The 12,033-nt window shown below is 42.9% G+C and overlaps 1 long non-coding RNA gene across 2 annotated transcripts in view; it reads left to right on the top strand.

The window, feature by feature from the left end:
* The window catches only part of LOC146767913 (uncharacterized), an 89,876-nt gene that overhangs the window by 15,375 nt on the left and 62,468 nt on the right, over positions 1 to 12,033 (top strand). For both annotated transcript variants that reach the window (XR_014954265.1, XR_014954264.1), the window contains exon 2: positions 2,191 to 2,363. This is a non-coding gene — a long non-coding RNA (uncharacterized LOC146767913). The remainder of the gene's footprint in view (positions 1 to 2,190; positions 2,364 to 12,033) is intronic.

The raw sequence follows: 12,033 nt of genomic DNA, 5'->3' as shown, positions 1-12,033 counted from the left end.
GACCCATGTTGACAACATAAAATATTTACTTCTATTTCTTGCATGTTTATGATTATAATATTCTCATGCCTATCTTATATCTTGCCCTGATTCTATTGTCAGTTTGATCTGAAACTACATAATTAAGCCAGTGCAAAATTGTTGTGATCCCTCCTTTGAAATGGACTTACTTGATTTGGACAGGTTCAGGTAGATGTTAGTTTAAGTTGAACTCTCATCTGATTTCACATGGGCTTCCTAACAATATAACTGCTTTGGTTAGTGAGTCTTGGAGTTTGATTTTCCTTGCTATGATACCGTTTTAATACAAGCTTTCTGGCAGATGTAAGCATGCCCACTGTGATGTGCTCGTGATGGTGGCTGTGCTAACCCAACACTCCTCTGCACCTGCAAGCTCTGTCCCTGGCAATGACCTACTCTGACAGTGCAGATAGGGTGGCCAGATGGGGATTTACTGAGGCAAGAGAAGGTGAAGGGAGCTACTACTGCCCTCAGCCCTCTCACCACGTGCTTTGCCTCTGAAACTGATAAAGGAGCAGCCTTATCCCCAGCATTCACTTTCAGTCGTATCTGGCCCTGTAAAAGCTACATCTGCCCTGCAGACGTGGGGGATGATGGCTGTGGCAGCCAAGGGATGTGAGGAGCTGTGAACCCACATCAACATCCCTGTGTCAGCAGAAGCATCTCACGCAGACCAGCCACGCTGCCAGATCATCATATTTACTGGGGTACTCTCTTCATCTTAGGGAAGGGCTGGTTGTTTTACCCACAGTGTCATGCATGATTTAAGAAAATGTTCAAAGCTAAAGCAGCTTTGGTAGTGAAACTGCCAAAGATTTAAAACATTCCTGTGCTGGCAAAACACTCCAATTGAAAACATATCAGTATATGGAGGAGTCCTGTGCATGTGCTCACACAAGTTAACATTGATCAACTTAAATTGATATAGCATGTGATTTTAGCTCACTCATAGCTGTGTCACGGCTGAGACATCAGAACTATAATCACTCTCCTCCTAAGACCATCACTGACAGTATGAACTCTTAATGAGGAGGAGTCTGGTCTCTCCAGGCTGGATGCAGTTCATTCCCAAAGTGAGACATACACATTTGTTAGCTTATGCTGTGATGCATTGCTGCTCCTGTCCATTTGCACGCAGCTTTTGCAGCCCTCACATGTTCCCTGCAGCAATGCCCAGGACGAAGGTGGCCCAGCTCAGAGGAGCAGTGTCCCTCCCAGCAGCTGCAAGTACTGCCTACCACATTAAAGAAATTAAATCTCACCCTTTATCATGCAAATAAGCAAGGTTAATTCCCTACCACAGGAAAAACGTGAAATTCCTGTGTGACATCCCTTTCCCTCCTCCCTTCTCACTGCAATCAAGTGGTGGAAAGGGACAGCCCATTTGGTACAGCATCTAAGAGGAGGGGGGAAGGCAAGCACACCCTTGTTCTCCCACGGGAGCCTTCCCAAGGGCCTGCCCTGTTCCTGGCAGCATCCCAAAGAACCAGGCGCTGCAGACCAGAGTGCGGGCCTTTGATCTCTCCATCTTGACCTCAGAGCAACCCTGCTGCCACATCAGCCAATACTCCCCACTGGAAATGAGAAAAGGAAGAAGCTTTATAAAATATTTCTTCAGTTGAATTTTTGTTCATCTAGAGTAGGGGCCATGTGGCGTATCTGACTCCTGGTCTCTTCGGTCTCTTTTCGACAGCAGAGCAGGTTCCTGGGCCATAGAATAATGAGAGTGTCAGGAGAGTGCTGCAGAATCAGCAATCTGCCTTGTAGATGACATGGGGATCCCTCAGGCTGAGAAATTAAGGTCCAACCTAATGACACAACTCTATTTTCACAATTGAAAGAACAGTGGCATTTGATTTAAACATAAAACTGCACTTCAATTACAAAGAGTTTCAATGTGTCTGAATTCAGAAGGTGATACTTTCATAATGGAGCTGCAAGGATCACAGCTGTATAAGAATATGGCCCCAGGGAGTGCCAGCATCTTCATTATTCATGTTGCCTGGCCTATTTTTTCCCCTCTTCTGGAAAGAGCATGGGAGTGTATATGTACATGTGTGTGCGTGCAGGCATGTGAGAGAGAAGATGTAGGTAAGTTACGTTTTTCAAATAAAGTAGCTGAAAATTGTTGCTGATAATTAACCATGTATTTGACTTGTCCCACCATAGAGTGCAGTATCCCCAAGCAGAGTTGTGGCTGCATGACCTCACGTCACAGAGGCATGAATTCCTGGCAGCTCCATGACATCCATATGGGGACATCTTAGATGCTGTGGAACTGTTGCTGCTGGGAAGATTACAGATTCCTCTGCTCACAGAACAGGAGGTATCCACATCCACAGGTATCATGGCCATTGGGGACTTTCAGTGACAAAGCCCTGAATCCAGATACTGGCAGGAGCACACTCTGGGGCTCAGTGGGCTTGTCTGGGCAGACTCAAAGTCTGCTAGTGGAGGGAGGGTCCACACAGGTACTGTGAGGATGTGCCTCCCTTTTTCCTGGGGGCATGTTGGGCCCTTGGCAGGGCAACAATGCTGTCACAGAAGGGATTGGCCTCTCAGCAGTGCCTTATGTGAGTGATAAAACTTGTAAGCAGATAAGTTATTTCATCCTGAGGGGATAGTGCTATTAAATCTATTTAGCATCTTGTTCACAGCTTTGAAAGGTTTCACAGATATGAGCTATGCTGAAACAGTTTCTACCCTCTATGCTCTGGAAGCCAAGGTGTTGTCCTGATTCAAAGATATCTTTTTTTATCCTCCTTCTTCATTCATCATGGGGACTAATTTAGCAGAGATAAATGGTGGGAAACACTCCTCTCCTCCCCCCACCACACCACAGCTGTGGTTGTGTTTCTGCTGGGTGCCAGCAGCTCATCCCTACTGACAGCTCCAATTTTTTGCTCTTGACTAAACCATCCCCACATGAAATGGTGGCACTTAATGGTTCTCTGCACAACCTGCTTGGCCTTGACATGAAACTGCTTTTTAATTCATGTAGTGGAGATGTCTAACATTTCGACATGAAAGTATTGCACTTTTATAGCATTTCAAAGTGACACATACTTTTATATTAAAAAAATAAAATCCACAAAGCTGTAGTTCTGAGAGGAAAACAATTTCAAGGCATTATCATGCTTGTCAGTGGCAGCTTTTTATCTGCAGGGGCAGTGGGCACACAAAAGTTCTGGTGGGGTGTCAGTAGCTGCAATGCCTCTGGGGTGCACCCATCCCTAGGCAGGTTCAGGGGGGTCACCCTGTGCTAGCACTGCTGGCAGCTGGGGAACTCTGTGTGAGAGTGTGTGTGTGAAAGAGACACTCAGACCAGTAACTCAATCTGATGTGAGGAGTCACCTTTCTGTTTCTGAATCACACCTAAACCCTTTGGGGAAAGTAATCATTAGGCTACTTGCAAGGGTAGGGGCCACTTAGCATGATGTGGAGAGATAAGAGGTAAACGTTTACGCATCATTCAGCCCATCTGGATTTGGTATATGGTACACATTCCTCAGCATCTGTTCTAGAGACCAGATGATTTCCTTGTTTCCCTCAGCCTGTATCTCAGTCACCCACTCCTGCAGATGCAGTATGCTGTGTAAAAACTTTCTTTAAACTCTGTGTCCAGGGGAATAATTTCCAAACACTGCTGGATAAGGATTAATGTAAGGACTGAACACCATCCTGCCTTTTTCCCTGCTGTTGCAGCGCCTTTTCTGCCTTTATCCACAAGCACATACATGCACATAGAGTGGGGACTAAAATCTAAAATAGGGAGGAAGCATCCCCCAGCGCTGTCCCTGGCAGGAGGTTTGCCAAGGCCGGGACTCTGCCTGCTTCTCTCCAAAGGTGGTGCAGCAGAGGCCTCCTGCAGCTTCGTCAGGCGGCTCATTTGATGTTGGAGCAGCTGGTGCTGGGCCAGACACCGGCAGTGCCGCGGTGCAGGGCCCTGAGCTGCTGCCTGTCGATGCTGCCAGCTCAGCTTCTTCAAAAACTTTCTCCAAGGGGTGCCGGGCAGGCTTTTTGCTGGATGGTGCATTGCCTCCAGGAGCTGACAGAGAGCCAACCCAGCAAAAACACAATGTGCTCTGACTAATGTGACACAAGTACGATGCCAATAGTCTGTACATCCAGGTGACCCGACAGTGCAGGGAGGTAATGACTGAACCACGTTTCAGACTGACCCATGTTCTGACCCACTTCACAAACACAGGCCACTGATATTGCTGGTCAGGGACCCATCGAAATCAGGGAGCCGGGGAGAGTTGGCTAATACCTTCCTTCCCTCAGCTACTGGCAAAGCAGGATTGCATCCACAGGCAACATTTACCCTGAGTCTGCAATATGCAGATTAAAGGGATGATAGCTATCCTACTGAGTCCTTCACCCCTTGGGAATACTCTGAAGCAGTGACTGACACACCCATTCCCACTTAGTGCCTGGGGTACTGTGGGTCTAGAGCACTTTTATCAGCCTGCTTGTGTTGTTTACAACTATTTGAGGTTTGAAAATACCCTGCTAAATGAAATACAGAGCTAAGCTGAGAAAATGCTAAACAGAATCCTATTCTGTGATTGGCTGTATCTATGGAAATAGAGATCATTACCCTAACCAAAATTTTTTCACTAATGAGATTAAATAATGAGAAAAAATATTAATGAGATGTTTATATTTTGACTTTTTGCATTTAAAAGCAAGCAGAAATTAACATTAAAGTATATATGAAAGAAGATATCTCTGGCAGAGATGAGTGGAGAGAAGGCATCATAAAAGTGACATTACCAGTCCTACAGACCTAAGGACACTATTACTGTGTTACAAGCTGGTCAAAATATGGCTCAGGATCAGCAGGTTAAGTGATTATCACATCTACACTTATTTAAAAATAGCAAAGTCTGAGATCACTCTGCAGAAACTGGTGTTAGAAATGCCACAAAGAATAATAAAGACCTGTGAGTTGGTTATAAAAAGAGCAGTGGAAGGAAAGAAGGCAGCAGAAAGGTGGAGATTTATAAAGACTTCTTATAAGACATTATGGTGAGAGCAGGGAGAAAAACCAGAATATAGGTAGAGACACAGAGGGTATTTTTAAATCTCATATCTAAAGATGCATGTGCCTTACAGACAAGTGATTACTCCAGCATATTGATAAGGTCACATGCAGACACGTACATACATCTGGAGGCATCCCTTCCCCTTCAGCACTATGAAGTACACATGTACCTTTCCCTGTAAATGCAGCATCCTGTGGCTTTTATTGGTACAAATCAAGATTGCTCCATTTTGCAGATATGGTCCTTTGTGTCTACTTACAGCTATTCCTGTGTTTTATTAGGCTATTGTGTGTATTTTATAGAGGCTGTGTTGCAGAGATCTGTGCCACTAGCAGCAGGAGATGGGGATGCTGTCAGTCTGTATGGCCAGCATAGCAACCTTAGGTAACTGAGCACTAACTAATCTTTTTCCTGTCCTGGGGTGATATAGAGCAGGCTCATCACATGATGCAGCAAGCAAGCAAGCACTGCTAGCTTGAAAAGAAAGAATAGAGATAATATGGTGGCGAGTTTTTCTCACTGAGGTGAGATGGTCACCTACCTTTGCTGTGTTGAGGCAGGAGATTTGGTTATAAAGCTAAGTGAGAGGTGGTGATTGATTGTCAGCTGGTGAGGACTTGCTGTTCAACCTTTAGCAAAGCATTTACCCTTTTGTTCTTGCTTGTTGCCACAGCAAAAAGAGAACATGAGAATTTTTTCTGGTCTTAGATGCACTGTTAAACAAAACTGTCTGTTAGATGCTCTGAGAGGATAAGATGTAAAATGCTACAGGATTGCCAGTGCTGCTAAAGGATTGCTGAAGGACAAGGTCTTCCTGGCTGGGAGGATTTAAAACTTCACCGTGGAAGCTTCAGTGGAAATTAAATACCATCCCAGCATTTGGGGTTATACCCTCTGCTTGAATGGTGAGCTCGATCCTTCGGACGTGTCAAGCTTTAAAGCATGGTGGGGCTGGTGCTGAAAGCCCAAACAGAGCAGGAAACAGAGCTGCTGCCTGCTGACAGACCCTCTCCTGCCATTCCTCCTCATGGAACAGTCTGATACCAAACTCCGGTTGGCCTGGGGAGAAATGAGGGTGGGAGGGCTGGGAAATTCTTCCCTTTTCTGTCTGTTTTAAGGCAGGATGTGAGAGTGCTGCCTACGCTTTGTTCTCCCTGCCCGAGCATCTTTGCATAAAGTCACTGCGATCAATACTGATTAACTGTCTTCAGAAAAAAAGATCCTTCCTTCCTTTGTTTCTTGTGAGATAAGAAGCATCCCGATCCTGCCGGCCTGCCCTGTGGGAATTGTTAGATACTTTGCAGACTGTAAAACCAAACGATAGCTTTTGTACTGGACAGTGCATAGCTCCTTAGACAGGAGCAAGGTTTGTTCTTCCAACTGATACTGATGAGGAAGAGGATGAATTATTGAGCTGAGAATGCTTTTGTTTCCAGATGTGGTAGCTGATCAGGTGAAAAAATATCTTTGCTGCAGGTCTGGCTTTTCTTAGTCTTTAGGCTTTGTTTAAAACTGGTAGCACCCCTGGGATTAGTTAATATTTAATTTAAATGGGAAAAGAAAAGAAATGAAAGGCAGGCCACAACAAATGGTTCTAGTGCACAAATCTCGTCTAGTGACACAGCAGCTGAGAAACAAAGCTAGCCACCCAAGAGCAGAAGTTAAGTGGTAAAGGATGGAGCTGGAGTTCACTGCCTCAGTGAGATTTATTTCACCTTCCCAAGGAAAGCTAACCTTGGGGAAAAAAACCCAAACAAACAGTAAATACTTCTTTCTCCTGGCTGACAGTTTACTGCTTCTGAGAAGCAAGAGCCCCAGACAGACAGCAAGAGGTGCAGTGGAGAGAAAATGGGAGATGCTGTCAGGAGAAGGGAGGGAGAAGGAGTGGGCAGGGCCACCCTTTCCAGCATGAGTGATCCTGCAGTGAGGGGACAACATGATTTAGGTTAAATTTAACATGGCAGAAAAGTACTTCAGTTTGGAGGGCTGTGGTGATGTGGACATAGAATGGGTGATGTCATTCTCCCTTTTGCATCCCACCACTCTTGCTATCAGCACAGGTATCAGCACCAGCAAGGTTTAAATCTTGATTTTTTGAATGCAATTTTTTCCTTAGGAACTGTAATAATTTTTAATATGGGTGTGTACTTTGTTTTGTCTTTACATGCTGTGTTTATTTGATTGATCATAAGGGCTCCTCAAGTTAGGCTATTATTTTATGTATTGGTTGGGTTTTTTTAACATTACAGCTATAATGGGACCCTCGTGAATCTGACACATGCTAATACAGAGGCATTTTTCCCCAGTTTAAATGATACTGTAGCATCTTGGCACATTTGGAGGTCAGGCAGTGTGGCAACATGATGAAAACTGTTAAATGAATCATTTGTCCTTTTGTAATTGGGCTTCTTGGCACATCTTGCTGAGAAAGTGAGCTGCTTCATCCCTGAAAAACTCAAGTTCACAATGTTCATTCAAGTATCAAATCAGTATCTGTGCAAAAGGGGAACAAGCACTTGTGATATTAATTCCCCTCTGTCTAGGGACAATTGATACATCTTTTTTATTTGCCTTTTTCTTCCCCTGCAGCAATGTGTGTTCTGTTACCTGAGTAGGGCAGAATGAATGGGCAAGAAATTCTAAATCTTGCAAAAGGGCTCAAAACTAAAATGTTTAACTGCCATCATTTATTTCTGAGCCTTTGCACTTTTGAAATTTGCCCCAAATTTAAGGGACCTTGGTATGAGATTTGACATAGGAAAAAACTGGAATGTCCTTAGAGACCTCTGCTTTTGGAAGAAGTTTGTATAGGTATTTAAAGTTTTATGTGCTCAGTCACCCTTATGGGCCCTTAGAAGCTTGCCAGAACTGGAATATGGGCTGTCACTCTGTCAGAGAACATTAAGCCAAAGTGCAAGCTATTTTCAAGGTAGAAATAATAATTCACCCTCAGGATAGAGCAACCTGAGCAGTGGTTCCATTAGCAGCCTGCCAGGCTCTTTGGGTCTTGAGGAGGCTGTGTACCACTGTGGGTCCTAGGCTAGCTCTGGAGGATGCTGCAGCCACAGGCCATGTGGATTTGCCTCTTCCTTAACAGTGTTCTGAACAATTGTTAGTGATAGTAAAGAAATGGGTGGGAGAAAATACCAGAGAGAGAATAATGCTGAGTGACTCTTCACTTAGGGTATTTATTGTGAACAAGAATAATAATCCATTCTTTTTTTTTTTTTTTTTTCCCTTCAGTGACTGGAAAACCAAATGGTATTTCAAATGTGATACCAGATGTTTGGAGTCCCTTGTTCAGAAAGATTTCAAGGTTTTTATTAAGTATTTTTCAAAATGTCCTAAGGAAATATCTCTATATTACTAGGCTGGAATTAAGAGGTACCATTCACAATGAGCTAAAGTTTGGTTTACTTATTTATATTCCCATTAGTAATATTTTTCATACTCCCATTTTTAGTTGCATATTAAAATTGTGACCTTTAAATCTGATTTTCCATCACATATAGTACCTTTTTGTTACTTATGTTTTTAGGAAGCCCCAGACTGACTTAAACTTTGGATGTGGTACTGCAGATACAGCTCATACAGTGTTGGTGCAGCTCATTGGGTAAATTATTATGTGGCCTTAGTTTCATATTACATTAGACTAAAGCCATAATTGCTGGTAATTCAATATGACAAAGGAAAGGAAACATCATATTCTGCAAATTAAGCTCCATATGACGGCATTACTTACGAAATGAACAGTTGGTCAAGGACTTTCAGGGACTATAAATAGCAGGAACCTGTAAATTCAAAGAGTGGAGTTTTTAGTGATGGAAAACAGAAGCATTGAAGTTATTGCCATAACAAGGCAAAAAGAACCCTTCAGGAAGTATCCCTTCAGTACTGAAGGGTGAAATAGGTGGATCACATTCATTGAACCTCCCAAGGGATGAGTTTTCTTTTAAGAATCTCCATACTTTTGATCAAGGAAGTGCAGTGCTTTGGGAGTCATTGGGAGTCAAATTAAAGTTCAATAATATTTCTGGGTGAAAATCTACCTCTGCTGAGAGCAGCAGGAGCTTTGCTATTGATTTGGGACGGGACAAGGTCTCACCAAGCATGGCAGGGGAAGGAGGATCTTCTTGACCTTTCTTTTTACAAACTGAGAATGTAAAGAGGGCAGAACAGGTCTGCACCAAGACCCTTCCCAGGACTGCTGAGTTCCGTGCAAATGGCTTTGCCTTTGTTCACTTTTCCCACGTGGAGTCTTTGGCCTGAGCTGTGCTCTTCCAGAGAGCTGCCCTCACCCTTGTGTCCTGTTGCCACTGCTGTTGATGGGAACTCTCTTCACGCCTTTTCTGAGGAAAAGGATTGGGCTTTGCCACACTGCAGATATTTTAATCCTTCCTGATTTTGATGTAAAAATTAAAATCTTTAGTCCTGACAGAAAATTTGGCTTCATTGTGAATTTTAGGGGTTTTTAATCTTGCTCGATTATTTATCCATTAATGTCAGGCAGGAAAATGTTTTTAAGAGTATTCAAAAAGTGCTAGAAATCCAACCATTTCCTATCATTTCCCAGTGGAAAACATAAAAAGCTGAGAAAATAAATCCTCCCCTGTTCCAAAATGAACATTTGGAGATCTATTTATTTCCATTTTTCATCTTGAAAAATAAATTTCTGAAATGTTTTGTCCTATCTGCCAGATGTTTTTGCTTGAGTCACACATTTTCTCTAAATTAAACCCCCTCAAACATTTGACACATTCCGTGTAAGAGGCAGTGCTTCTTAGTGCCTTTGATAATGAACCTCTTACCTACCAGCAATGACTGAGGAATCTCTTGGAAAGGAATCATTCCCATCTTTCAACAACAATATTTTTTTCCATCTTATCTTAGAGTCTTGGATCAATAGGATAAAATCGACATAAGTCTTTTATCAAGCCTATACATTTTATCAAAGCGCTGATCAAGAACTGAAAAGGGATTTGGGTCAAAATCTAAGCAGAAGGTTGAAAGACCATGAGCTGTGACATGTCTATCCCTGCCAACAACCTCTATGTTCAAACAAAAGACTTCATTCCTGCCATTGATTTTATCTTTAAGCACCTTGTCTATCGTCCCACCTTCCTTTCTTCCCCTGATCCCAGCAGGGCTGGGTGAGTGTCAAGGGAAGGGCTCCAAACCAATCAATAGTCTTTGGATCAGGCTATTGGTGATTACAGGGCTGTAGTAAAACATTTTAGGTAGCATCTAGGGTGTGTTCAAGCCAGCTTTCTTACAAGGCTAGGCAAATAGGATAAAGATACACATAATTTACCCTTTTATATTTTTAATTCAGTACAAAAATGTCAGCCAAAACTCCAATTTACCTTTGCCTTTCAGTATTTGAGATATAACTGTGTTTTATCCTACAATGTATGGTTTTAAAATGTACTTTTTAAATTTAAAATATTTTTTTAAAGCCTCATTTCAAATTTTCAGTTTACACACACATTTTTTAATTCACCAGAGTATTTTATATAGTTAAAACTATTTTAAACATCACTGAACCAGTCAGTATTATTTCTTTTGAGCTGAAAAATCAGATGTGTAAACTTCTGTAATCTGAATGCATCTATTTCTACTGATGATGGTTCACATCCCGTTTAGCCTGCTGTCTCTTTTCCCACTGTTGTCTTGCTTCACCTCTGCTGAAGAATTTTGCAAACTTTGTGTCATTACTTGAATTTTTTTCTCATCTCTCAAACTGTGCTCCAGCAAAGACACATAACTACAGGAAGGTGACTTACAAACTTCTCTTACTCTCAGCAATTCAACAGGCAACTGAAATGAGCCATTCCTCTGCCTGGCATTGCTTGGTACCCACAGAGACACCAACCTGCCCCCACTGTGCCTCTCATCTTCCCACCACATGGAAATAGCTGCAGCATTTTGAGTCCTCCAGCAATTCCCCTGGGCCTAATTTTTGCTCTTCTGTCTCTTCAGTCCCTCAATCCTGCAAACAGTAACTGTTTGTCAAACTAGCTTTTACAGTCACTAAATGGTTCTGCAATAAACATCAGGATTGTAATTAAGAGGAAAATATTTTCCCTTCTCTGTGTCCTCAGCAAACTAATAGTAATGCTGTAGGTCAGTGTAGAGCTACACAGCGCACCTGAACCAACCACATAAACAGAATTTTCCAAGCCTGAAGCTGTGTGATGGATCTGCCTTTTCCTACCTTGCTTTGTTTGCAGCTCCCACACAGCAACATTTTTCTGTAGTAGCAGCAGTAGTAGTAATGAAGATCTCAGATGGTTTAAGTGAAAGACACAAATATGCACCGAAGAGCTGCCAACGTTTGCACACCCACAGGTGCAGAGGCAAACTGGCCTTTTTTTAAAAAACAGCTTCTGAGCCTTTCACCAGAGGCAGCCAAGGCATTTCTCACCACTGCAGCTCTTGAACTGCTGAGCAGCATTTACCCAGAGCTCTAAGAAGCTGTTGCATTATGCCCTAATAGTGTCCATGTATTGAACACAGATGAAAGATTGCTAGTTACACACATTCCCATTATTAAAACACTCAGGCTGAAATGCTGTTTCTAAATTATTCTCTTACACAACAGAAGCACTTTCCTGTTGCATCAGACCAAAGTGGTCCCTCCTCAGAAAGAGGGATCCATGGGTCCTGCAGGGGTATGTGTCCCTGGAGCTGCCCAGTTCCTTCAGGGGCATGGGGAATGCATGGAGCATGGCTGGGCATTGCAGAGCAATAACACCAGCTCTGCTTTCCCAGGCACCACAGAGCAGATAAACAAGGATGGCTCTTCTCTTATGTGCCAAGAAAAGTAATGTAATTATTAATCTCATTTCCTCAGAGAGAACAAAGGGTGATTTATTTGGTATTTTACTTCTACAACACATTCAGTGTGTGAACTATCCCTTTGATTTTACACCTTTCCTGTTGCAGCTGCCTTGAACCACTG

The sequence above is a fragment of the Lonchura striata genome, chromosome 3, assembly GCF_050655825.1.
Source record: "Lonchura striata isolate lonStrDom1 chromosome 3, ASM5065582v1, whole genome shotgun sequence".
Classification (NCBI taxonomy): domain Eukaryota; kingdom Metazoa; phylum Chordata; class Aves; order Passeriformes; family Estrildidae; genus Lonchura; species Lonchura striata.
Note: the sequence above shows the minus strand (reverse complement) of the source record. Positions and strands in the feature narration are given on the sequence as shown.